Source organism: Larus michahellis, chromosome 2 (genome assembly GCF_964199755.1).
Source record: "Larus michahellis chromosome 2, bLarMic1.1, whole genome shotgun sequence".
Classification (NCBI taxonomy): Eukaryota; Metazoa; Chordata; class Aves; order Charadriiformes; family Laridae; genus Larus; species Larus michahellis.
This window is the reverse complement of record NC_133897.1, coordinates 141,057,758-141,082,765: the sequence shown is the minus strand read 5'-3', so window position 1 is coordinate 141,082,765 and position 25,008 is coordinate 141,057,758. Positions and strand designations below refer to the sequence as shown.

The following is a 25,008-nucleotide window of genomic DNA, read 5'->3' as shown; positions in this document are numbered from 1 at the left end:
GGTAAGTGAGCCGACGAGGGAAGGTGCCCTCCTGGACCCGCTTCTTGTGAACAGGGAAGAACTTGTGGGGGGAGAAAAGGTTGGTGGCAATCTGGGGCACAGTGATCATGAGATGATCGAATTTCTGATTCTTGGAGAAAGAAGGAGAGGGGTTAGTAAAAGTGCCACCTTAGACTTCCAGAGGGCAAACTTTGACCTGTTCAGAAGACTGCTGGACAAAACCCCTTGTGAGGCTGCCCTGAAGGATATAGGAGCCCAGGAAGGCTGGACATACTTCAAGAGAGAAGTCTTAAAGGCACAGGAGGAGGCTGTCCCTGTGTGCTGAAAAACAAGTAGGCGGGGAAGGAGACCGGCCTGGCTAAATAGGGACCTTTGGCTGGACCTCAAGAACAAAAGGAGAGTCTATGACCTTTGGAAGAGCGGGCAGGTCTCTCATGAAGACTATAAGGATATAGTGAAGCTATGAAGGGAGAAAATTAGGAGAGCCAAAGTGCAGCTAGAGCTCAACCTAGCTACAGCTGTTAAGGATAACAAAAAATGTTTCTATAAATTCATTAACAACAAAAGGAGGATTAGGGAAAATCTCCCTCCCTTACTGGATGCAGAGGGAAACATAGTCACAAAGGATGAGGAAAAGGCTGAGGTGCTCAATGCCTACTTTGCCTCAGCCTTTAGCAGTGTAACTTTCTGTTCCCTGGGCACCCAGCCTCATGAGCTAGGGACAGGGAGGGGAAGCTGAGCGAGGTCATCACAATTAAAGAGGAAGTGATCGGTGACCTGCTACGTCGCTTGGATGCGCACAAGTCTATGGGACCGGATGGGTTACATCCAAGAGTGCTGAAAGAGTTGGCAGACGGGCTCGCCAAGCCACTTTCCATGATCTACCTGAAGTCATGGCTAACTGGGGAGGTCCCAATGGACTGGAGGGTAGCAAATGTAGCGCCCATCTACAAGAAAGGCAGAAAGGAGGATCCAGGAAACTATAGGCCTGTCAGTCTGACCTCGGTAGCAGGGAAGGTCATGGAGCAGATCATCTTGAGTGCCATTACAAATCATATAATGGACAAGTAGGGGATCAGGCCTAGTCAGCATGGGTTTATGAAAGGCAGGTCCTGCCTGATGAACCTGATTTCCTTCTATGACAAGATGACCCGATTATTGGATAAGGGAAAGGCTGTGGACATTGTCTACCTAGACTTTCGAAAAGCATTTGACACTGTTCCCCATAGAATTCTCATGGGAAAACTGGCGGCTCATGGCCTGGATGAGCATGCAATCTGCTGGATCAAGCACTGGCTGGATGGACAGTCCCAAAGAGTGGTGGTCAATGGAGTTAAATCCAGCTGGCGGCCGGTCACAAGTGGTGTCCCTCAGGGCTCAGTGTTGGGACCATTTCTGTTTAACATCTTTATTGATGACCTTGGTAAGGACATAGAGTGTATCATTAGCAAGTTTGCAGATGACACGAAGCCAAGTGGGAGTGTTGATCTGCATGAGGATAGGGAGGCTCTACAGAGAGACTTGGATAGATTGGATCGATGGGCCAACGCTAATGGAATGTGCTTCAACAAGGCCAAGTGCCGGGTCCTGCACTTGGGCCGCAAGAACCCCATGCATCGCTCCAGGCTTGGGGAAGTGTGGCTGGAGAGCTGCCTGGCAGAAAAGGACGTGGGGGTTCTAATTGACAAGTGGCTGAACATGAGCCAGCAGTGTGCCCAGGTGGCCAAGAAGGCCAATGGCATCCTGGCTTGTATTAGAAATAGTGTGACCAGCAGAAGGAGGGAGGTGATTGTCCCCCTGTACTCAGCACTGGTGAGGCCACACCTTGAGTATTGTGTCCAGTTCTGGGCACCTCAATATGAGAGAGATATCGAGGTGCTGGAGCGAGTGCAGAGGAGGGCAACGAAGCTGGTGAAGGGCCTGGAGAATAAACCTTAGGAGGAGCGATTGAAGGAGCTGGGACTGTTTAGTTTGAGGAAGAGGAGGCTGAGGGGAGACCTCATCACTCTCTACAACTACTTGAAAGGACACTGTAGAGAGGTTGGTGCTGGTCTCTTCTCACAGGTAATTAGCGATAGAACAAGAGGGAATGGGTTCAAGCTGCAACAGAGTAGGTTTAGGCTGGACATTAGGAAAAAATTCTTTACAGAAAGCGTGGTCAGACACTGGAATAGGCTGCCCAGGGAGGTGGTGGAGTCACCATCCCTGAATGTGTTTAAGACTCGTTTAGATGTGGTGTTAAGGGATATGGTGTAAGGGAGACCTTTGTAGAGTGGAGTTGATGGTTGGACTCGATGATCCCAAGGGTCTTTTCCAACCTAAATGATTCTGTTTTTCATCTGGGACTGGGGAGAGCTTGGTGCAGGCTGTCAGGATTGGAACGTTGAGTACATTTCATGGTATAAAAATGTGCGAGAGTCATTGTTCATCCTGACTGTCTGGAAAGCACTGAGCTTAAATAGGAGTGTGCACTGTTTGCAGTAATTATCATTGCACAATAGATGGGGGGCAGCACTGTAATGCAAATGTCCTAGCTGGACTTCTTCATAACTAGCATGGAGCCGCACCACTTCTAGCGATGGGCTGCCATTAAGACTGAATTAATCTCGGATATCGCAGAACAGTTTGCTGGCTGTTGTTCTAGTCCAAAACAAGGATTACCAAACAGGGGCATACCTTTTTTTCACAATTCGTACACCATCTATTTCAAAGCAGCATGAAAAATAACAGCAGTAAACCAACAATATGTCATCTTGCTCCTTTATTCACAGAGGAGATGAATGACAGCTGTTGGGTGTCCAGTAAATACCCCCTCCTGCACCTGTGCAGAGGTTGGCACAGAGATGTGCCAGCTACCACCATCACCATATGGAAGAGGTGGGACAGGAGACTTCCTAAGTGTGTGTGTGACCCAGCACTGACCCTGCAGGAGTGGATGGTCATTATAGAGGGGAACCTCTGTGGAAAAAGTGACATAATAGAAAATGTCACCACGAAGCAGGGCTAGCCAGAGAGCTAAGAGGCATTTCCATGTGTTTTACCGATAATTGCCTTGCTTTTAGGTGCTTGGTTTCGGTTAAAGAAGCCTATGGCACAACTGACGAAATAAAACACATTTACAGTTTAACTTAAGGTCAGCCTTAGGTGATTCCCTTTACCCTACCCTTCCACTTGGACTTAGAGATGCTAAACTAACATGCATAAAGAGTGGCATCACACTGTCCACGTTGTGTCCACGTCACCCTCCAAATTTTGTTTGGAGCACTCCTTTTGAAGCATTCTTTAAAATGAAATTAAAACAAATAATAGTGGAATTTGAGTTGGCTTTTGCAGATTATGCTCATTAGGTGGCACTACAGCCGCTAAGAGACGTGATAACCTTTAAATAATTCTCGTCATGTTTGACTCATCTAACTGCTGCAGATGTATTTTTGATGGCAGCGACTATCATAGGTCTGAGCATCTTCTTCACACTCCAGTTTTATTTCATGTTTGTGCTTCTACCTGTAGATTGCTACACGGGATGCATCCAGGGGGCTATCTACTCAGGATGCTAAATAAGACTATTATTGAATTGTTCTTTTAGTTTTAGCTAATAAAATGAAAAGGAGAAACAACTTGTGGATGAATGTGTGGATGTGTATGTGGATGAAACAATTAGAGCAAGTAGTAGTTCTGGAAGACACAGTCTGTTTATGGTAATTTATGTTGCTAGTAAAAAGATGCCATGAACTATTTAAAGAAATAAATACATTCTTGAATTCAGTGTTACTTGAGAGTTCCATCCAGCTAAAGAAATAATTATCATCATATGTAAATTATTATTGTATATTATCTCAACAGTGGAAAGTAACCAGAGAGTTGGGGCCACGTTTATACTCTTTCATACATAGACTTCTGACTGATCTACCGTCAGAGCTGGTGTATCATAGGGCGCTATACCGCAGAGATCAAGCAGTGCTTGATACTGATTTCAATGTCAGCATGTCCCAGACTACCACTCTGTAGCTTTCTGTAGTGTTACTCCTACTGGTTTTTCTTCATTATTTGCTTTTCTTCTGAACAGCATTCATCGCGTCCATACATACTTCCATGTACTGTTTCTACTTGCATTTTTTTGTAGTTATCTATGTAGCTACAAAGCTGGCACCACCAAAAAGTAACACTGAGCTTCCTTCGAGACTCAAACGTTGCCTGATTACTGTAGCTGTTTTTCTGACATGTCCGTGGAAAATGTTGAACTCTGAGCAAAGCACAGCGTAAGTAATTTTACCTTGCTGTCACATTTTGAAAAGACATACAGAAGGTCAAATTGTTCCTGCAGACCAGAAGCACTGCAAAGTTGATGAAGGGCATTGTCTGCATAGACAGGATCGAATAACTCCTGAAGGAATAAAACAATTAAAGTAGTTTCATCACCTGGAGGTTGTTGGACGGAACAACATCGTAACTTGTTAACCAGAACTTAAACCTGTACATATTTTTCAACTAAAAATAGACATTTTTACAAGAACTTTGAGGCATTATAAAAGCTGTGATTTAAAGAGAACACTATTTGCTGATGTAGTTTTTCTGACAACTTTTCTAATTCATTCTTTCTATGATGTCAAATGGTTCGAGGTAGTCTCTCAAACTGGAGTATTATGCAGATTTGAAGGTGAGAGAAGCAAAGAAAAATCATTATTTGCAAACACGTTAGTGCTTTTTCGTAGTATTTTGAAACATTGCCCTGATATTGTGTGATTGATCAGACTAAAGGAAAGCATTTTCTTCATCCAAGCTGCTGAATTCCATTGTGATGGATGCTGCAAGCAAGGTTGTCCTTCTGCATTGACCTTTCTAAAGCCGAACACGTCAGATTCTCATCACAGATGGCATTGCTTAGAGGTTCTTTGTCAGATCCCTTGTCACTGAGATTGTGTTTGAATTTTGGGGCAGTAAAATATAGGCTGATAAAAAACTTGAGCATTATTTGGGCATTTTCTGAAAATGTAACTCTCAAAGTCATCTATCATGCTATTACATATCAGAAAGTTGATACATTTTTTTGCCAGCAAAATCAGGTGAAATGAGAACTGTTTTTCCAAAACACTGGCCATTGTTTAATTAAAAAAGTAGGATTTATCAATTCTTGATAAAAATGAGAGTAAGCAGTTGACATCAAGTCTAACTTGGTGCTGCTGCTAAGCAGTTCACAAGAGTAAACATCTGGTGAGGCCACTTTAATCCCGGTTTTAATCATATCCCATTTAGATAATAAACTTCTGACTTTCATGTGCTTTAAGCTAAGCCTTTCCTCATGTGCAAGTCTGCGTGAATTTGTAACACACAGGGGAGGACATCTGGGTCTGGATTTAATTCCACGTTTCCACAACCAAGTGTTGAAAAAACATAAACTTAATGCTTCGTGAAAACCAATGTGTTTGCAGATCATTTTATTAATTGAAGCACAGTTATCGACAAGAGCTTGGGTGTTACAGGCAACATTAAAAGTATTACTTTGATACGTTAAAGTACGGTGAAACACAGACCTCTTTTTCTAAGTATGTACAGATTTTGTTGTAAAGATGGAAGATACTGAAATGAAAGTCAAGCCATTGTTACTGGGATCGGTTACAGTAAAATGATAGTATTTAAGGTGTCATATGGATCTATGGGCCTTGTCACTGATAATAGGACATGAAAAATGCCTGGTAAGAACTCTGCTTGTGGAGACTTCCTGCCCAAATTTAAAGCTTCTGCCTAGCTGCCAATTTGTGTTGCTTTTTTATGTAGTAAAAAAACTACCAAGTATATACCATAATGAAACTTAATGCCAGAGTAAACTGAAATGCTGTATGTTTTGTCAAATGAAAGGCATTTTAAACAATAGACTAGTGAGAAGAGTACCTGTGAAGGACAGGAAGCAAAGTGATAATCATTAAGGTATTTTGAAACTATGAGACAGTTAATGTAATAGTAATGGAAGTAAAATGTAAACACACTGTGAAATTCGTAACTCATTTCTATCTGGCTGCAAACACAGTGAATGCGTGTAAGGTATTTCAGTTTAATCAGACTAACACGTTGCAGAGTCCGTCTGCAATTCCAGTTGGAAAAATCCATGCTTTTTGGTTTTATGGCTTTATTAACATAAAAAAGATAAACTATATGTGGTTTAATAGCTAACTATATTTTTTATACCTGAGATGAATTGTACTATTTATGTACATCGGTTCATGTGTAGTTTTCATTTTTATTCCCAATTTGAGATATTTTTAAACAGTCCATACTCGTAAAGTTCAGTCATGTGCAACTATCTGTGAAGATACGTATTTTAGATATTTTTATGTATTTTAGATATTTTTATGTATTTTATAATTCTTCAGAGTAGTGATGATTCGTATACAGTATGAAAATATGGCTTTACTTGGAAAAAAACCCTTCGTGATATAACCATCCTGGCTAGTCAGAAATATATAATGAAGAAATACTCACCATATGTAGCCTGTGTACAGTTCCACCTTACCTACTCAGTTATCTTCCTGAAGAGGCCTTGATTTAATTTTCCAGGCTTTTGATTTTAATGGAAGCATTTCCAGATTATAATTTGTTACTTGCAACTGACACTGAATACGTGTTCAAGTCCATTATTAGATTTCTCAGTCTACCTCAGAGATGCTGCTCTGGACTTAAACGGCTTAAGCTACCACTTGAGGGCTTCTGAGGATTTGTTGTAATTATCCGTGTTACACTTCTCTTTGTGACATCTATGAGCCTTGCAAAAACCTAGATGCATTCAAAATTTTACATACAAAGACGTGGAAGACCGTGAAAGGGTTTGCTGGTTTGGATCACAAGGGCGAATGCCTCCCTTGGTTGCCTGCTCTTCTGTATAGGACCCTATCTTGTTTTCATCATCGTGTTCTTTTCCCAATTTTTTTGTCTATGCTTTTTCAGCTGTTCATATTGACATTGACTGTAGTATATGCTGTCGTGTGCAATCGCATGTGAAAACGTCAGACCCAGGAAAACAGGAAGATGTAACGTAACAAAGTTGAGTGTTAACAGGGCTCAGAATGGGAAGAGAATTAAAAAAAAATCATGTCCCAAATCTGCATTCTTTTTACCGGGAAGGGAGAACAAGGTATTTAGCATGGATTATACAATACCTTCAGCTTCCACTCAGAAATGTGGAAAAGAGTAGTTTGTTTGTGACATCTACTCTCTTCAGGTTTTGTCAAGCTAAATAAGCTCTTTGAGTAGCTGGTTCACCATGGTCTTTGGGAAGTACTTCCAGATAGCTGGTGTTAAGGAGTCATCAAATTTTCCATTATAGTCTTTTAAATAAAGCATTTGCTCATATTCTTGGCTCTTCTTTGCCACAGTCCCTTGCAATAGTCTGACTAGAGGCAAGTTTGAAGCTCTCCAACCTTTGAAGAAATCCTACTGTATAGGAGGAATGCTATCTGAAGTAGAGGGAATGCCTCCACAGAGTAGAGCACAAGTAACAGTGTGGATTTCTATTCCAGTGGTTAGAACAGGAAACAGGAGAATAGAACCAAAGAATGCTTATGGTTCTTTTTGTGAAAGAAATTTGCATGTATACCTCTGTGATCTAAAGATCTTCCTGAATAGCAAATATCTGAATTCAAAGCAGCCTGAGGAATCTGGGATAATGCTTATACTAGCCAAGGAAAACGTGTTTGTCTCCAAAAATAAAGCAGAGTTGCACTATAGGTACTGCACTAAGACTAATTAAGGAATCAGCTATTCTATAATAAGTGGCTCAAAGGAACCATGAGATACAAAGTTTCAAATAACAGTTTTCCAACCATCTGATAGAAGAATAAATGGAAAATATTCCATGAAACCAATGTTCACATTTCTGTAAATTCACTGAAATTGGAATACATTTAATGATATTTATTAAATACAGTTAAAATCTGCATAAATTGAAGTTTGGGAGGGAAGTATCTGTGTACTCTGGCATAAATTTTTGATGGGCTTTTTTTCAATGAATGTATGCAAAAATGCTGGAAAAATGACTCAAATTCCTGTACCTATAGCACTAAAATAGGGAAAGATCCATTTTTAAGAACACATATACTTCAATGTTCTTTAAAAATAACTTCCAAAGATCTTACCTGGTATTTCATAGGTGAGAGCAGGATTTTACAGGGAGAGAACTGAAGGTAATTGAATTTTATGAGTTAAAAGATGAACAAATAGTAAAGCATTGTCATATGCATATTTTCATTGATTTATTTTCCTTTATATGCCTATATATTGATTTATTTCCATTGGTTTTAATTATTCATAGAAATAACCCACAGCATGCTAATTGGTACTGTATATTTTGTAATACTAATACAATAGAAATATATTTATTTGCTTAGGAGTATGAGAAATTGAAATAACTTGAAAAGTTATTTCAAGAAATTAATATGATCCAAAGTATAGCGCATGGACACATCTGTAAAGATAATGAGTAATACAAGAGGCACAGGCAGAGATTTTTAAAGCTCTAGTATTTAAAAAAGTATGTGGTTTTTATTTTAAAATGAATATACTTAAAGAGAGGACGAATCACGAATTAGCTACCAGTTAAATACACCTTATCAAGCTGGCTCCAATATCTGAATATGGAGATAAATGATGACAGTGTATGTGCTTTCATTCATGTAGTTCCTCTTTTGCAAAGGACTTAAATTGTCCTGAAACCTTCCTTAGTGGGTATTTTTATGGGTTTACAAAGCATTTGGTCAAACATCAAGGTGAAAGCAGTTCCATCAACTTCAGGAACTTTAAAGTATCAGCATAAGAGTTTGTTCTGATGAATCAGGAGGAAGCAGAGTTTATATCCAACAGAGTTTTCTCCTCTCAATCTCCCATCAGAGGCTTTGTGGGACTGTTCTTTGCCTTAGCTCTACTTCAGTTGCTCGTCTATGAAAGGAAAGTACCATTACTTCCCTATCTGATCTCCTGTAAGAAGAAATCTTTTAAGATTGTGAAATATTCAGAGAAACTAATTTATTAAGGCAACGCAAACTCTATGACAGATTTTTATGAGTACATGTCCATGCTGTACTGAATTAACCTCTCCATAATAAAACTTTTCCAGTCTTGTGTGGGAATTAAATTTTGAATCTGAGTATTTCAAAATTAGATTCTCTGCCTTTCTAGGAAAGAGCAGCTACTCGAGAAGCCTTTCAGAATGGCAGAATAGTGCCTGAGGGTACCAGATCCATGCGACGTGGGGAGGTACTTGAATTTTAAGCAGAATATTCAATACATGATAGGAGTATCAAAACATCATTTCCGAGAGGTTTCAGATACTTTCCTGGTGTTGCAAGTTTTCAATATTTAAAGTTAAGAAGGAAAGGAGAACACAAAAATTAGTGTCAGGAGAAGAAAAAAAGTCTTGCCAAGTATTTCTATTATAATGCCGTCGTGCACTGCTTGGCACTATCTGAAATGTTTAAAGACCTTCACAACATTAGGAAGAGAGACTTTATATATATTCCTCTCACACTAATTAGTTGTAAGGAATTTACAAGATTTAGTTCAAGTGTTCCATTATGAAAAGTGACATGTGCAGAACTTGGTATGTCAGCTGCCCTGTGTGCCCTACGGAAATATACAAAATAAATAGCTCATTCTGAGCCTGCAAGCAGATTTCAATTTTTTTTTAATCATACGACAGAAAACAGGCTTTGGTTGAGTTTGAAGGGATGTATATGTGTTTTCCACCTGTCTAGACCTTATGTGTACAAATGAAGCCATTTATATAAACACCTATTGAGCCAATACATCCTCCCAGACCTCAGTAGCAGACTTTTGATCCATTTCTCTCAGATTCTTTTTCCTACAAAGCAGATCAGTGCTCACTAAAACCACATGAATCTTTTCCAGTTCCTTCCAACCCCAGAATGGTCTATATTAGTCCCTCTGCAGATCTATGTCCTGTTATTTGTCAGTCCCTGCTGCTTTTTTTCATTAAGGCTTCAACACTGTTCCCTGGTGGCATCACCTGCCAGACCTCCCAAACTCCAATGATGCATATCGCTTAAATATACAGCTTTCGCTTACAGTAAGCATTACCTCTTTGCTGTCACAACCGCGTGTGTTTCGTGGGGCTGAGATAGGCACAGAAGAAGGACCAATGATTTCTAGATCATGATACGCAAAAATGCAAGTCTAATAGCTACTGCCATGGTGATTGTAGAAGTATCCCATCTCTTCGTTTTTATGAAGAATTATTATCTCTAAGAAGATTGTTAACTCAAGGAGGAAAATAATGTGAGCCCTGTTCTTATAGCAGACTGTTGATCATTCTGCTTTCATAGTAAAGGTCATAAGATTTCCCTGAACTAATTCTGCTTTGAAATAAAGCACATCCGTTAGGGAAAAGACAATCCATACTGATTTTCAACTTCCCAGTGAGGAGAATATTTCTGAAAACTTTGAAACTTATTCCATTAGCTGCTTACCCTTACAAGACTTTTTTCTCACGTGTTTTTTTGAGAAGTGAGTTTATGATGAGATTTCAAATTTATTTTGAGAGACAGAGAGGTTATTTGCTGAGTGTTATAGTACAGTTCTCAGAATGTGTGGACTGGAGTGAATGGTTGTCAATTTATTGAGGGTGGCAGGTGAAATTCAGTGCCGATAAGGTAACGCATCCTAGAGGGGATAATTTGAATTTCTCACACACGTTGCAGATTTCTAAATTAATTGTAGTCACTGAGGGAAGGGACTTGGGCAATGTTTTAGACAGCTCAGCAAAAACAGCTGTTCAGTGTGCTGAAAAGGGAAAATGCTAGGATGTTTAAAAACTATTCTAAAAATTATGAAATATTTTAATACCATTAAGATAATCTATTACTATTTTCTTACATGGTGTTTGTTAGGTTCTGACAACTTCATCTCAGGAAGTGATTCATCACAAGAAAAGACAGAATTCTAGAAAGGGGTGAGGAAAAATTTGAGTAAGGGAATGCCTTTTTGTAACGGTCTATATTAATACTGTTCCATTTGAGGAGACTAAATAGGATCAGCCGTCAGAATAAGAAAGGCTAAACTGAGTTCTCCTATTTATCTTTTAAAAAATTAATTAGGATCAGTTGAAGTGGACAGTAAACTTTGAAGTGAAAATTGCTTTTTAAAAAAACAACCTTTAGCTGAAGGGGTGAAGGTGAATCCACCCCAAGAGCCAGATTATTCCATAATTGTCCAATAGGAAGTTTTTACTAAGGCAGGAGATGAAGCACCATTGAGACAATCCATTGTGGAATTTCCCATGTTTAGTCCCATACCTTAACAACTAATGGAAAGTTGGTTATAGTTTCTGTTAAGGTAATGTCTTAAGGTAATGTCTTAGGGTCTTCAAATCTACTTCTAACTATTAGGTGCTTGGTAACTTTGAAGCTCTGTCCTTTAGCTGTAAGACAGAAGAACTTTCTTCAAGTTTGCATCAAGTTGCAGATTTGGTCTCCATCACTGCTTCTTCAGACTTTCTGCTGTAAAGAGAAAGACCGGAAAGGTTGCTGCCACTCTTTCAGCTTCCATTTACATCCCTGTGTTTCTACAGGTACCTTTCTCAGCAATGTGATTCCTTACAGCTTTCACTCTCTAGGAACTTCTCATTAAAGTCTTGTTCATATCGCTGCTCCTCCTTATGAGATAATCAAAGAGCAGCATGAGCACTTCAAGTACTCTTCTGTAGATTCAGGAAGTCATCTTTGCACCAGTTTCTGTTCAGAAAATGGCTGCAATATTAAATCCACTATTAAAATGAAAAAAAAAAAAAAGAAAAAAAAGACTTGAGTCCTAATGATATACTTAAAAAACCTTTAAAAATAACCCAAGTTAGATTGTTGGGTTGAAAAGCTATCATTGTTTTATAAGCTGATCTCAGAAAACATTCCAAAATTAAAAGGTAACATAATTTCTACTTTTTAGTAATATGAAATTCTCATTGTTAAAAAAGGATGGGTAACTTTATCGCTTTTCTCAAACTGAATATTCCTTAGATTGGGAAAAAGAAGAAAGATTACTTTTTGTGGGAAAAAAAAAAGCATATATAAAATGGTATTTAGCAAATGTGTTAAACAAAATTGAACCTTAGAACAGATATGGTGAAGGTCAATTGCAAAATTTTAAGGTGAATAAGGAGATGGTTCTTGATAAAAATGAAATTTATGAAATTTATAGTGCAAATGTTTATCATACAGATATCATCCTCAAACAACGCAAAAAGCATACTGTTAGCTCTTCCCTTTAGGAAGTCAAAAAACATTGCCGGGTGTCTAAAATAAGCTCTAGTTTAGCTGTCATACAGAAAAACAACACAACAGAATGAGAGTACTCCTTCCATGATGTCCACCACCTATTGGAAGATCTCAGCTGGAAATGTTTTGTGTGTCTGTTCTGTTTTGGGACGGCATGGACTAAAACAATGTATCCTAACCAGTTTATGCCACGTCAACCATAATCTGTATTTTTTTGTTCATTATATGTAGTTCACAGGCTGGAGGGGTTTTGGGTGTTGGTTCCTTAGTTGCAGCTTTGAGGTACCTTAATCTGGAGGAGGGCTTGATGTTTGCAAAGAGCAGGAGTTCATTTGGTTCCTAACCCTGTGTTCTCTCCCCCCTACCCTCCCCCCAGCACAGCAAAATTTACACTGTTCCTTTTTCCTAAGGTTTTTTCCTCCTTCCTGATAGGAGCTGAGAAATCAAATATTCAGCTTGTCCATTAACAATTCCTAACTTAATAATTATACTAAAGCATTTTTCCTTGTTTCTAAGACCAAAACTGAAAAAAAAAATGCGTAATTTTAATCTTAAACATATGTATACATACAGAGATAAACAGTCGTAAACACCCTTGGCTTTTATACGTGCAAAAGCTGTTCTCATTTGTAGTCTGAGCCTGTACAAAAAGTATACATAGTTTTGTAAATTTGAATTTAATTGCTGAATGGGGTAATATCAGCTCTAATTTTGCTTCTAGTTTATGGTAGACCAAGTCTTAAAACCTTATGTTAAACTGAGAACAAACAAATATCAAATAAAGTGCTGCTTGGGATACCTAAACATTAGGTTCACAGGATTAGCATATTAATGACATTGCTATGAGAATACAGGACCTATTAAGTTTATTAATTGCAAAAGTAATTTCTAAAATGTACTAGGCTACTTGTTTTGCATATTATCCTTCTCAATTGCATGGAAGACCATGTCTCTTGGAAGAAAAAAAAAACAAACAGAAAAGCATGCACATATCATTTTCCCTGGCCTTTTTTGCTATTTTGATTCTCTCTGCGTGTTTGAGCTAGAAAAACAATATATTTATTAAAAAAAAAAAAACAAAAACCCTCTACAATGTCTGAGCTTTGTAAATGTTACTAGTGATGAGTGTAAGGAAATTATTTTATTTTAGCAACTTATTTTTTTAATCTATATAAAAGTATAGATAAATCCTAATCTTGCTGTTGGTTGATAGAGGCACTTGACTGAGTTCTGCCAGGTGCTGAGTGCTCTAAGCATCCATCTGAACTTACGGCTATTGAGAGTACTGGGGAATTCACAGCAGCGGGTCCTAATTAAACAAAGCTAAAATTCTTCTATTACATCTTAAAATTGCAAAACACAAGACCGTAATCCATAGGGGATCTAATAAAAAATAATCCCGTGGTTTGCTTAGAAGCAATTACTGTATCTCCCTTTTTGCCTGCAGGAATCACCTTGTCACATCCCTCACTTGCATCAATCTCCCACTTTCCCTTCCCCCTTCTATTTTTGTAATCCTGCCCTTTAACAAAAATAGAGTTTAGAGGATGACATAAAAAGGAGAGTTGCAGATGTACTGAAATGTATGCGATCTTTCTGCTACTTGCAGGAGGATTACAAACAGCTGGTGAGTTAGTGTACTGCAAGTAAAATAGATTTACTTATCAAATGGAGTATGAGGACTTTTTTATCTTTATGAAAGTAGGAGGCTAATACAACTAGCCTGAGTGGGTCATATTCTGCCTCTAATCTACACAGAGATGGTTTCAAAGAAAGGGAATGTTTTAGTTCAGAATTTGTATGTCTTTATTACAGCAAGCAAGATAGCTTTCTCTACACTTTCTGTCTTTTTTCTTCACCTTAACGTTGATGGCAGGAGTCAATTCTGGTGGATTCAGTGGTGATTTGAAGCAAAGATAGTGTCTTACTCGTACTACATTCACCTTTTTTTGCTACTTAAGATTTGAACTCTATCCAGAAAAGCTACTGTATTCACCTATTGTGATCCATGCTAAACCAGAATTTATGAAAGGTGTGTGGTCACTGTTGAAGATGATGAAAAGGTAAAAACATTTAACAAGTATTGTTGTTATCCCTTCAGTTGTAGAACACTGCCTGCCTCCATTTGAACCACATGTACAAGAGGAAAATAAGACAGGTGTAATTTGCATGAATTATCAGAATCATTAGAAGCAAGCATGGAAGTGCCAAATTCTGATTGATCCCTGCCATCCCTGTGGCAGAATCATCTCCCACGGGCATTTTCTGAAGAAGGGTTGCAAATGAAAGTGGGAAACATTAATTACAGATCAATATCCCATGGAAACTCCTCTCCTGGAACAGCATTTTCCAAACTGGGGAGTAAGTCAGAAACAAAAAGAGGATGGGACAGAGGACGAGCTGGTTTCTGTGCTGCCTTTTCCTTTTCATCATTACAGCTTCTAATCAGATAGTTACTATGTAGCTGAATAGATTGTCTTCATTGCAAAACAGGAAGAGAGTGGCTGAATTAAGATGTTGCCCTTGTTCCTCCCAACTGGGTGTGTTGCTCCAAAGAAATCAAACGTTTCAAGGATTTTACTTCCTTTCTCCTCTATTAGCTCCCTGGCCTCCTTGCAGAAGTTACAAGGCTTTTCTTCCAAATTATGTTGTGTTGTAGTATTTACTTTGTTGTTGTTGTTGTTTTCATTCTGCTATGTGGACCAAATAAACTAATTTGGGAAAATGCAGTATTATGTTCATTGCGTTCTCTTCCTCTCTCTCCCTGAGAAGTGCTAAACTGATAGTACCTGTAGCTTTTATATACTTGTAAAATACATGTTCATCTTCTATCTACAGATTTGTGCAGGAAAACATGAATCATAATTTTCAAAGAGCTATTACGGTACTGAAAATATCACAAATCTTATACCAGCTTGGTTGTAAAAAAGAAGAATTTCTAAAATACGGGAAGATAACCAGCAAGGAAGTACAGCATCTTAAATTCTACATCTCATATATCTGACTTTGAAAAGCAGAAGACAGAAAAAAAAAATAATTCCATTTAAAGGTGGATTTAGTATCAATTTATATTTAAAAACTCTTTTGACCATGGGAAATAAACATACTGTGCCATAAAAGCTTATACTGCAAGTAGTAGTGACATCTTAATTGCTGAAAAGGCATAGAAAGGAAAAAAATAAAAGTAACGTTCAACAAAATAAAGGAACTATCTGATTCAGTTAAAATACCTCCTGTTTCCACTGAAGGAAACTTTGCTGTGGAGTTTAGCATGGCCTTTGGTTTTTTACAGATGTAGACTTTCAAACACTGCTTTTGTGCAGTACTGTATGAATTTACATGCTATCTTATCTGTAAAGGTGTAGTAAAAAACCCTGTGAAGTATAAATCCACAAAAGATACGCAATGTTTTGTTGCATTTCGATTCTTTAATGCAATTTTATTTTAGTCCATAATATAAGAATATTCACAATGTTGATATCTATACAGGAAATATTTGCATAGATACTTAAAGGATGTGTTTATGATTCAAAATATATTTCTTATTTCTATAAAGTGAGGAAAAAAACCCTATAAAATTAAGAAAATTAAATATAAGTGATATGGAGGAAAAAAAAAGTTTGGCCAAGTCACGTTTCCTATACATGTTTAACTTGCAGTTCATCTACTTCACTGATGTAAACTTTAAACTGCATAAACTGTAATAGTAAAGTTATTTTATCTAATGGATTAAAATACCAAGTGTCAGATATGGTTTGAATAATCATTTCCCTAAAGGAACTTTGTAGCTTGACCTTTTGGTTTTATATACAATGGACTACCTTTCCACAAGCCTTTTTAAAGTAGCACAACACCATCTGTTGGTACATTATGCATTTATGCATTTCCTGTATAAACATCTTATAGTTTTACTACTTTTATTAAGGTTGTTTGAAACAACCTATTGGGACATATTAAAAAGGGCGGTACTTATTAATGTATTTTTGGTTAATACAGTGTTGGTTGGGTTTTTTGGGTTTTTTGGGGGGTTTGTTTTTTTTTTACGTGACAGCATGTAATTTATAACTGTGTCATAGAAGACATACCAAATAACCAAGATTTTTTACATTAGTCTTATAACAGTATACAGTTTCTATTAGTCTGATGTAGCTGCTGCTGCTGCTAATGACTTTAGTCTATGAGGAAAAATCCTGTTACTGTTAAATTTTACTGATGTGAATGCCTCTTTTTTGAGGTACATGATTGACTGCAGCAGTAATTCTCAGAGCCTAAAAAATGGCCATTTCCAGATAGCGCCAACCACTTTGAGATTTTGCTGCTTGTAGGGTGGCGATGGAAGTAGTGAGGCAGTCCTTATGAATTCATGATGAAATGCCTTGCTTTGGTCATTTACCATACGTGTGTGAGAGGAGATAGGCCTTTCTCTTGTGGAATCTATGCTAAGCTGCGGGATCTAAGCAGCAAACTCTGTCTGCCTGGTTGGTGTTCGGTTCCCTCCTTGCTTTTAGAAATAGTGAAACAGAAGAAAAAACTCTGCAGTAAAATACTCTGATGGTAACCATAGTCAAAATAATGCCAGCGATATATGAATGGATTAGACAAAAATAATCAGCTTGCAGGTGAGGTATTGCAAAGCTATAGGGATCAAAGATGCTAATACCAAGGCAATGGCAATGTGGGGTAATCTTCTGGAGTGTGATGAAGGAATCACTTTGAACCCTTGCCATCCTTGATACATCACCAAATGACAGTTGCCTTTATATAGCGTTTTATATGTTCCAACCTTGTCTGGATTCTTGCAATGCTGTGCTGAGATAAGTTCAGAAGCATCACTCATTCTTATTTTTGCTACCACAAAAGCCAGCTGATTTTCCTGGGAACATCTAAAGGGCCCGTGGTTCAACCAGGATTATTCTGACTCCAGCTCCATCATTGTTTTTGATATATGCCAATCACCTTGATCTGGACAGTAGTGTCCTGGCATCTCAAAGGACTCCACAGTTACATATAACAAGCCATAGAAAACAGTAAAAGAAAAAGAAAAATCTGAACCCAGCAAAGATCAAGGATGTTCCAGGTAGGAACATGAGTAACCTCTCAGAAGATACATAGAGAGGGAAGGAGGCAGAAAAAGTAAAAGGTTTGAGAAATAAAATGAGTCTAATAGGGACTGGAGATTATGGAATCTTGTGGGCAATCTCCATATGCCACAAGATGATGGTTGTCAAAGAAGTAGACCACAGTTCTGGCAAAATGTATACAAGAAGCCAGACTGCTTAGCTCTCAGGCAAGAAGTTACAAAATTGCACCCAAAGTCTTCCTTAGTTTGGGATTCGTAAACAAAAGGTATTATTGAATAGGTATTGTAGAAAGAGAGCTCTGTGAAGAATTAACTTCCTGGGACTTATTTTCATCTTTAAACATGAGGACTATTTTTCTGTAATCTTCGAATGCTCTCCTGGATAGATTGTTATCTCCAAAACTTTTGTTTTGTTCGACCATATGAGAATTACTCTGGAGTAATTTTAGAGTAATTATTACAACAGACCTTGGGGGAAAAAAACCTATAAAAATACCAGTAGTGACTTACCTGGATTTCTAATCCCTCAGGGACTTTTCCATGGTTTAAGCCAATATAAGCAGGATTCTACAAGTCTTCAGGATATTAGTTTTGAGAACTTCATTTTAGAATCACAGAATCCCACAAAATGGTCGAGGTTGGAAGGGACCTTTGGAGGTCATCTGATCCAAACCTCTGCTCAAGCAGGGTCAGGGTCACCTAGAGCAGGCTACCCAGGACCCTGTCCAGATGGCTTTTGAATATCTCAAGAATGGCGACTCCATGACATCCTTGGGCAACCTGTGCTAGTGTTTGACCATCTTCACAGTGAAAAAGTGTCTCCTTATGCTGAGAGGGAACCTCCTGTGTTTCAGTTTGTGCCCATTTCCTCTGGTCCTGTCACTGGGCACTTCTGAGGAGAGCCTGGCTCCATCTTCTCTACTCCCTCCCTTCACACATTTGTACACATAGATAAGATCCCCCTGAGCCTTCTCTTTTCCAGGCTGAACAGTCACAGATCTCTCAGTCTTTCCTCAAAGGAGAAATGCTCCAATCTCTTAATCATCTTCATGGCCCTAGAAGTTTCTTTTTTTTTTTTTTCCCCCCCCCGGAAGCAGTCATGACTTATAAAGCCAGATTATTCAACACGGTATCCTTATCCCTGCAGAGCACTTCATATTTTTCTAGAAGCTATAGAAATTCTAGTGAGATGTAAGAACAGTTTCCCCCCTAACCTCTGCTATATGAATGAGTGTTTACATCCACTAGAACTGTTAGTTTTATTTGTGGAAGTGTTTCCACTGGTCTGCGTCCTTGCCAGACTTCTCCAGAGATTTCTATTAGTGACTGGAGAAAATTTCCCTGAGCAACGAATGAATAAAGTCCACATTCTGCAGTCAGTTATAAATGTGTGTACTGTTACAGGGAATGATCAAGGTACAAAGAGTTTCTTTCCAGGGCAAGGATTTGTTTCATAGTTTTTATAACACTAACCCACTCTCACTACAGACACTCAGCAGAAGGATAACTCCTGCCTTTGGAGCTGGGTAGTATCTGATCCCTCTTCCAAGTGTATTTCAGAGTCTCTCAAGCACTGCGTTACATGCAGATCCCACATCTGCCACTTCTCGGTAGGACCCCACCTGCCTGGGATCTGCAAATGGCTCTGTCCTGGTGCTCCTGGCTGCTCTTTTACACCTTCCACTCCTGCTGCTCTCAAGCTACATTGTTTTTTCCATGCACAAGTGTGGCAGTAAGGCAAAGGATTTAGAATATTTAAACTAAACTTGAATTATAAATGAGAGGAAATCAGCAAACAGTTTTGAATATATTTGGCCTTTTTACTTTTGCCACTCCTTGGACTCCGAGTTTGGTTTAAATCACTAACCAGGCAGAGCTTGTGGCCTTGGGCTGCATTCTGGGTTCTTCCAATGGAGTTCTCTCTCACTGGGAGCAGGAGCTCCCTTTTAAAATTATCTCAGTCAACATACGCTTGTTGTGTGGGGAAATTCTAGACTCTGTCCACTCTCTCCTGACTTCATATAGGAAGAGACCTACAAGATTGTGTATTGGTAAGTCTGGTTTTGTAGTATCCGAGACTTACATAATATGAATTCCCAGTTTCACATCCATTTTACAGCCAGAACTCATAAAAAACTATAAGCAAAAAATACATACTAGAACAGTGGAGATGCCTCAACTAATTTTTAACTATCTAGCTGCAGCAACGCTGAACTCAATGAGGCCTAATTTATCCTCTTCTTTGGCCCACCGTGAGCTCAACTCTGCTACTTCTAGTACTGCATTTAAGCATTTACTGTAGTGCAATCTGCAACCTAGATATCCCACAGACTTTTCTGAATTATTAAGTCCTTGTTGCAAATTCTATACTCCACAATAAAGATTACCATCATTCATGTGTCTATGCCAATACCGCATCTAAATTGGTTTTTTGGGGAGTGGTCATAGTAATTCACAAGAAAATAAGTCGGTAACTTTCTAGTTTGGGTCATTGGAGAACTGAATTTTGCAAGTTGGTACGCTGACCTTTTCTTTTTGGCATGTTCACAGTGACAAACAAGATAGTTGCTTGGTCTAAAGATGATTCTTTCTATTTAAGAACTTTTCCACCCTGCCATGCAATTTCCAATAAGTGTATTTGTTTGTTAGCTTCAAGCCATCCCAGACCAATATATTGTGAATATGCAGGCACTTTTTTATCTGTTAAGGGTAGGTAGCAAACCGATTATAACCATTAGTCTATTATATTATCTATAGTAATTCTTATTGTCATTCTATAAACATTTCTGATAGACTAGGTTAGACTCTCTTGTTATATGGGTTTGTTTTTTTTATCACTAGGCAGGTACCATACACAATATACCCATTCTGTAAATTCACACCCATGTCTTCTGTTAAAAAGAGAAAACACCACCAATGAGGAACTGGTGGCATTAGAGATATGACGTAGGAAAACCAGCAGAAAATTCCCTATAATGCTCTGTGTAAACACTTTTGCCTATCACTGTCTATCTGGCTATCAAATTGACACTGAAAAGTCAGTATTAGGTGCAATAGTGAGGTCTGTAATTAAAACACACCATTAGCCATGATTAATTGACCTAAATGGAGAAATTACCTGGTCATATGTATAGTAATTTTGGAGTTAGGTTATTTATCCATACCATAGTAAAAGCCTCAATCTCTTTTCACAATGACATCAGCACTTGAACTGCTAAATCCTGTGGTGATCAGTGTAAGTTAGATTCTTAAATGTATGCTTTTTAAAAATATAAATCTGAATTACTCAGACATTTTAAATCATTTCACTTACACTGTCTTTGGTGGAAGCATATTAAAAAACACAAGTCAAAATATTTTGAAATTATGAAATCTCACAGTTTTACTCAGTACAGATAGGAATTTTGTTTGCATGATAAAATCTAAAAAAGGAACAAGAATACATGAATACTAATGATATGCAGCTGTACTACTGAAGGTGTTTATGAAATTGTTTTGATCAGTGCTTTATTAGGCTGTTTGATTTACTAAGCTTTCACATTCATAGAACATAATGGTACTGTAGCTTATACTATGTACTGTTTTCGAGGAACATTAATAATTTGTTGGTAAGTTCTCTTCTACCTTAGAAATCAGTAAGCTCTCTGAAACTCCAATTATCTTCCTAATATTCTTACTTAACCTTTAATGATGATGTATGGGTTTCCTTTGTTCTTAATAACAGTTTGGTATCGACATACTGTTTTTGAGAGCACTCTTTCTTCCCAAACTAGCAAAGATCTGAATGATTGACATCCATTGGTGTATTTAACACACCTTAAGCCAATGCTTTATCCTTTAAAGTAGACAAACGTACAGCCATGTGACAAAGAAACAGGTATTCCATATCCAGATGATCCATATAGCATAGCATTAGTAGCAGTCACAAACTAAAATGAAAAGATTTTTTCATCATGGCAGAACCCCCCTGCCCCATCCCAAACCTTAGGCATCTACTCAATAAGATCCAAAATCTGGAAGGTGATACAGCTCATGTGCGGAGCACGCACTTACAGGTTCCTTGGACTCCTGCAAAAGTGCCAGGTCCCCAACAAACTCCTAGCATCTCTACAGCTTTCATCACCAAATAATTCTGTTTATCTTTTTCCTTACAATTATGAAAAGAGAAAGTGGAATTATAGTGAAGGATTTTTTCTGGTGGAAAAGGTGTGAATAAAGCATTTTATAGATAGATGTATAGATAAATGGGACATAAGCCTTGATATTCACTTAGTGGGAAAAAATATTTTTAGGATAATTTTATTCCTGGGTTTTGTTTTGGTGTTTGGTTTTTGGGTTTTTTTTGTTTGATTTTTTTTCACAATGGAGTATTTGATTGTCCACGTTCTTCTGAATTTTTTCCTAACACTTCAGCTAAACTCCAGTGTTTGTTAGTAGGCTAATAATGGGAACTAACATACAACTCTAGTGCAACCTGATGCTTAGTAAAGATAGATTTTAGCTTCTAGTTTCCTGGAGGTTAATGTGGAATTAACAATTAACAATTAACAACGAAATAAGGTTAACCAAAGGAGGTTTCTTTAGTTTATTTTCAAAAGATCAGAAAGAGTGGCTGACATAAGAGTTCAACTACATAAATGGGTGCTGCAGAGGGTAAAGGAGTAATCAGTTCCTCTCACCCATTGCAGGTAAAATGAGAAGTTACAGGCTTAAAATATAGTAAGGGAGATTCAACTCTAAGGCAAACTTCACAGTGGTAGGATAGTAAAGAACTGTAGTAGAGCGGGAAGTGGTGGAACCCATTGTCTTCCAGCTGTGTTTTTCTGTGGTTACCATGAGAGGTTGCCATGGCTTTCATTTTGCTGCAGGACAAGAAAGTCCCGCCCAAAAACTTCCCTTGAAGTCCCAGTATTTTGTCTTCCTAAACTGTATAAAGGAATGAGACATATCACTGATTTTGGAGTCTGTGCAAAGGATCTCTGTTGGCATTCCAGACGTTACATGTTAGATGGATCTACTTCACTATTTCCTTGTTCCAAGACAGGTGAGTTCCAAGACAGACGGCTCACCAGCACTGCATTGTCATTGCTGAAGTGCATTAAGGCAGAGACATCTAATTTCAGTAGAGGGGAAGGGGGAAATTCTTGTGGTCATAATTTCTTTAATAGGTTACTTCAAAAATAAAAGGCTGTGAGAAAATTGTTTTCCTTTGTTCTCCTGTTGTCTCTGCATCATTCTGTTTCTTTTCCTCTTTGTTGTTTTACCCACCTGTATATTCTGGACTTTGTAAAGCTAAGCTTCCGCTCCACAGTTCCCAGCATTTGGACTATGTACAACAGAATCTGAGGGACATACTTCAAGTATACAGCAGACTGAGCCAAGGTCCTTCCAGATTTGTTAATAGAAAACTAAAGAATTTGAGGAATGCAACAGGAACCAGATTTGTTGTCCCTTTATCTAGTTTCATGGTCCTTTCTCACAAGGACAGAATACTAGTACTAGCTCTCAAGCATTTACCAGTTATTAGTCTTGGAGGTCAACTTGTCTAAATTTTGAAAAAAGGAAACTTGCTTTCAGAGTGTCATCTGAGTTTCTGGTATGTTGGCTGTGTATTCTATTTGCTATTTTGAAGGCTGAGGGAAGACCCAGGCAGTCTACTTCCTTTGTTCAATGGTAGGGAGTGACTACCAGGCATCCTGTATTTAAGTTTTTAGAAGGGAAAAGGCTACACTGTTCTCTTCTGCTGTTTCTGTGCCACCCCTGTTTTTCTTTTCTGTGTCTGCAGTGGCAGTCTACTAGATTGCAGTTTGTACTTTCTGCTCCCCTTCTCCCATGGGTAGTACCCTCCAGGCTATTTTTTCTGCCTTTCTCTTTATAGCTTTTCTAATTCAGATATATGAAGGTTTAGCTCCTGGTAAATTTGGTTACTTGTAACCCCATACATACCTCTGTCTCCTTCGGTTATGCCACAATAAGGATAATTTCGAGCGATGATAGGTGGCCTCACAGGCCTACCAAGCAATTTTCTATGCCCTTAGCACCTGAAAGAGAGCTTCATGAAAAGCTCTCTCTGTGTCTGCATACCAAATTCACGCTGAGAAGGTGGCGAGAAGGTGGCATCATTTTAGACAACAGTGTCACGCTGCTCAGAATTATTTTTCTTCCCTGACTAAGCATGTGTTTTAATAACACTGACTTGAGAAGATGAATCTCGAGATAACCCCGTTATTACATATATTCATTGTAAATAGTAATTCAGAGGGACTCAACATGCTACATTGAAATCAACCCATTCTGTGTCAAACTTATTCCTTACTTCCATAGTCTTGTTTCCACATATTGCATTGCTCTTGACAACCTTCCAGCTCTAGCTGGCCTTTCAGAGCTGTCTTCCAACAATGGAAGGAAAAACAGACTTCTTGTGCAGAGTGACACGTAAGCTAAATTATTTCTGTGATGACCGAAATCTAGCACAAACTCAGCGCTCACAAGTTCACCTTTGAAGCTGAAATGTGCAAGAAGTCAGGAGTATGTAAAGTTGGATGTAGGTGCTGATTGTAGCAATTCATTTTTACTTGAAATGAGAGCATCTTCCTTTCTATTAAACAAAATTTTGTTCTTATTCTGAACAGCTCCCGTATATAGAGGTAGTGCGAAGGTGAAAGAGGTCAGGCTGGGTCTTAATCTTGTCTCTACTGTATCTACCTGTTGTGTGGAGCTCACAGACATTGAGATTGTGTCTGAACTGCACTGTGGGAAGGTATACCTGTTTCAATGAGAAATATCTGAACTCATAAACTGAAAATTTCCCCTATTTTTAGTGCCAGTTTGATCTTTCATTTATGCTGAGCCAAAGTTCACCTGTAATATCTGTTCGGTGCTATTAAAGTGAACCATAGCATCTTGAGTTTCTTCACTGGGTCCGTAAAAGAGGAGTGCACCACCAGCATGGTTAACCTGCTACGGAACTGAATCAGGTGGACTCTGCAAGCTAAATTAAGGCTGAAGATTGCAGACTACACAGTTTGGTGTTAGGTTGTGTGTAAACAGTGTGTATAAACAGATAAAAACCCCAGAAGTGTTGTATGAGGCAGACAGAGCCCACGACACGCTATAAGGGGAGAGTGGGTGGAGAGCATTCATTAATGTAATGACTCAGAATCCGTGAACTGGGAGGTTATGCATTTGAAAGAGGTAGGTGAAATAAATTTTTTATTTGTTTATATATTCATTCAGTTTTTTAAAGATCAGAAGATCAGATTTATGACGTCACAAGTATTTTGTTACTGGGGAGAGGGAAGCTGCAGCAATGCAATTTAATTTAACTTGTAGACTGGCAATATATGTACCTTTCACTCTAGTGAGTAGTTCCAGTCTTTAGATGAGAAGCTAAGACATTTTTAAAGATGTAGCAGTGCTCTCATTGCCTCAAAAATCTTACACTGTGCTTTGTGTAGATTTTGAGAGTGCTTAGAAACATTAGGATAATCGCAGCTACTTGTTTATGAAACGTTGCCTCAAGAGGACAGCATGTTTCAGAGGGTTTTTCCAGGTGTTCTTAAGATATTGGCTTTAATCCATAAAGCTTTCAGTTATTTGGACCATGCCTTCTCCCTCTCACTTCTACACAATTAAGAGCATAAACAGTTGGCATTA

The 25,008-nt window shown here is 38.3% G+C and overlaps 1 protein-coding gene across 2 annotated transcripts in view; it reads left to right on the top strand.

The window, feature by feature from the left end:
- Positions 1-25,008, top strand: part of MMP16 (matrix metallopeptidase 16) — a 188,234-nt gene that overhangs the window by 66,200 nt on the left and 97,026 nt on the right. The window lies entirely within an intron of this gene.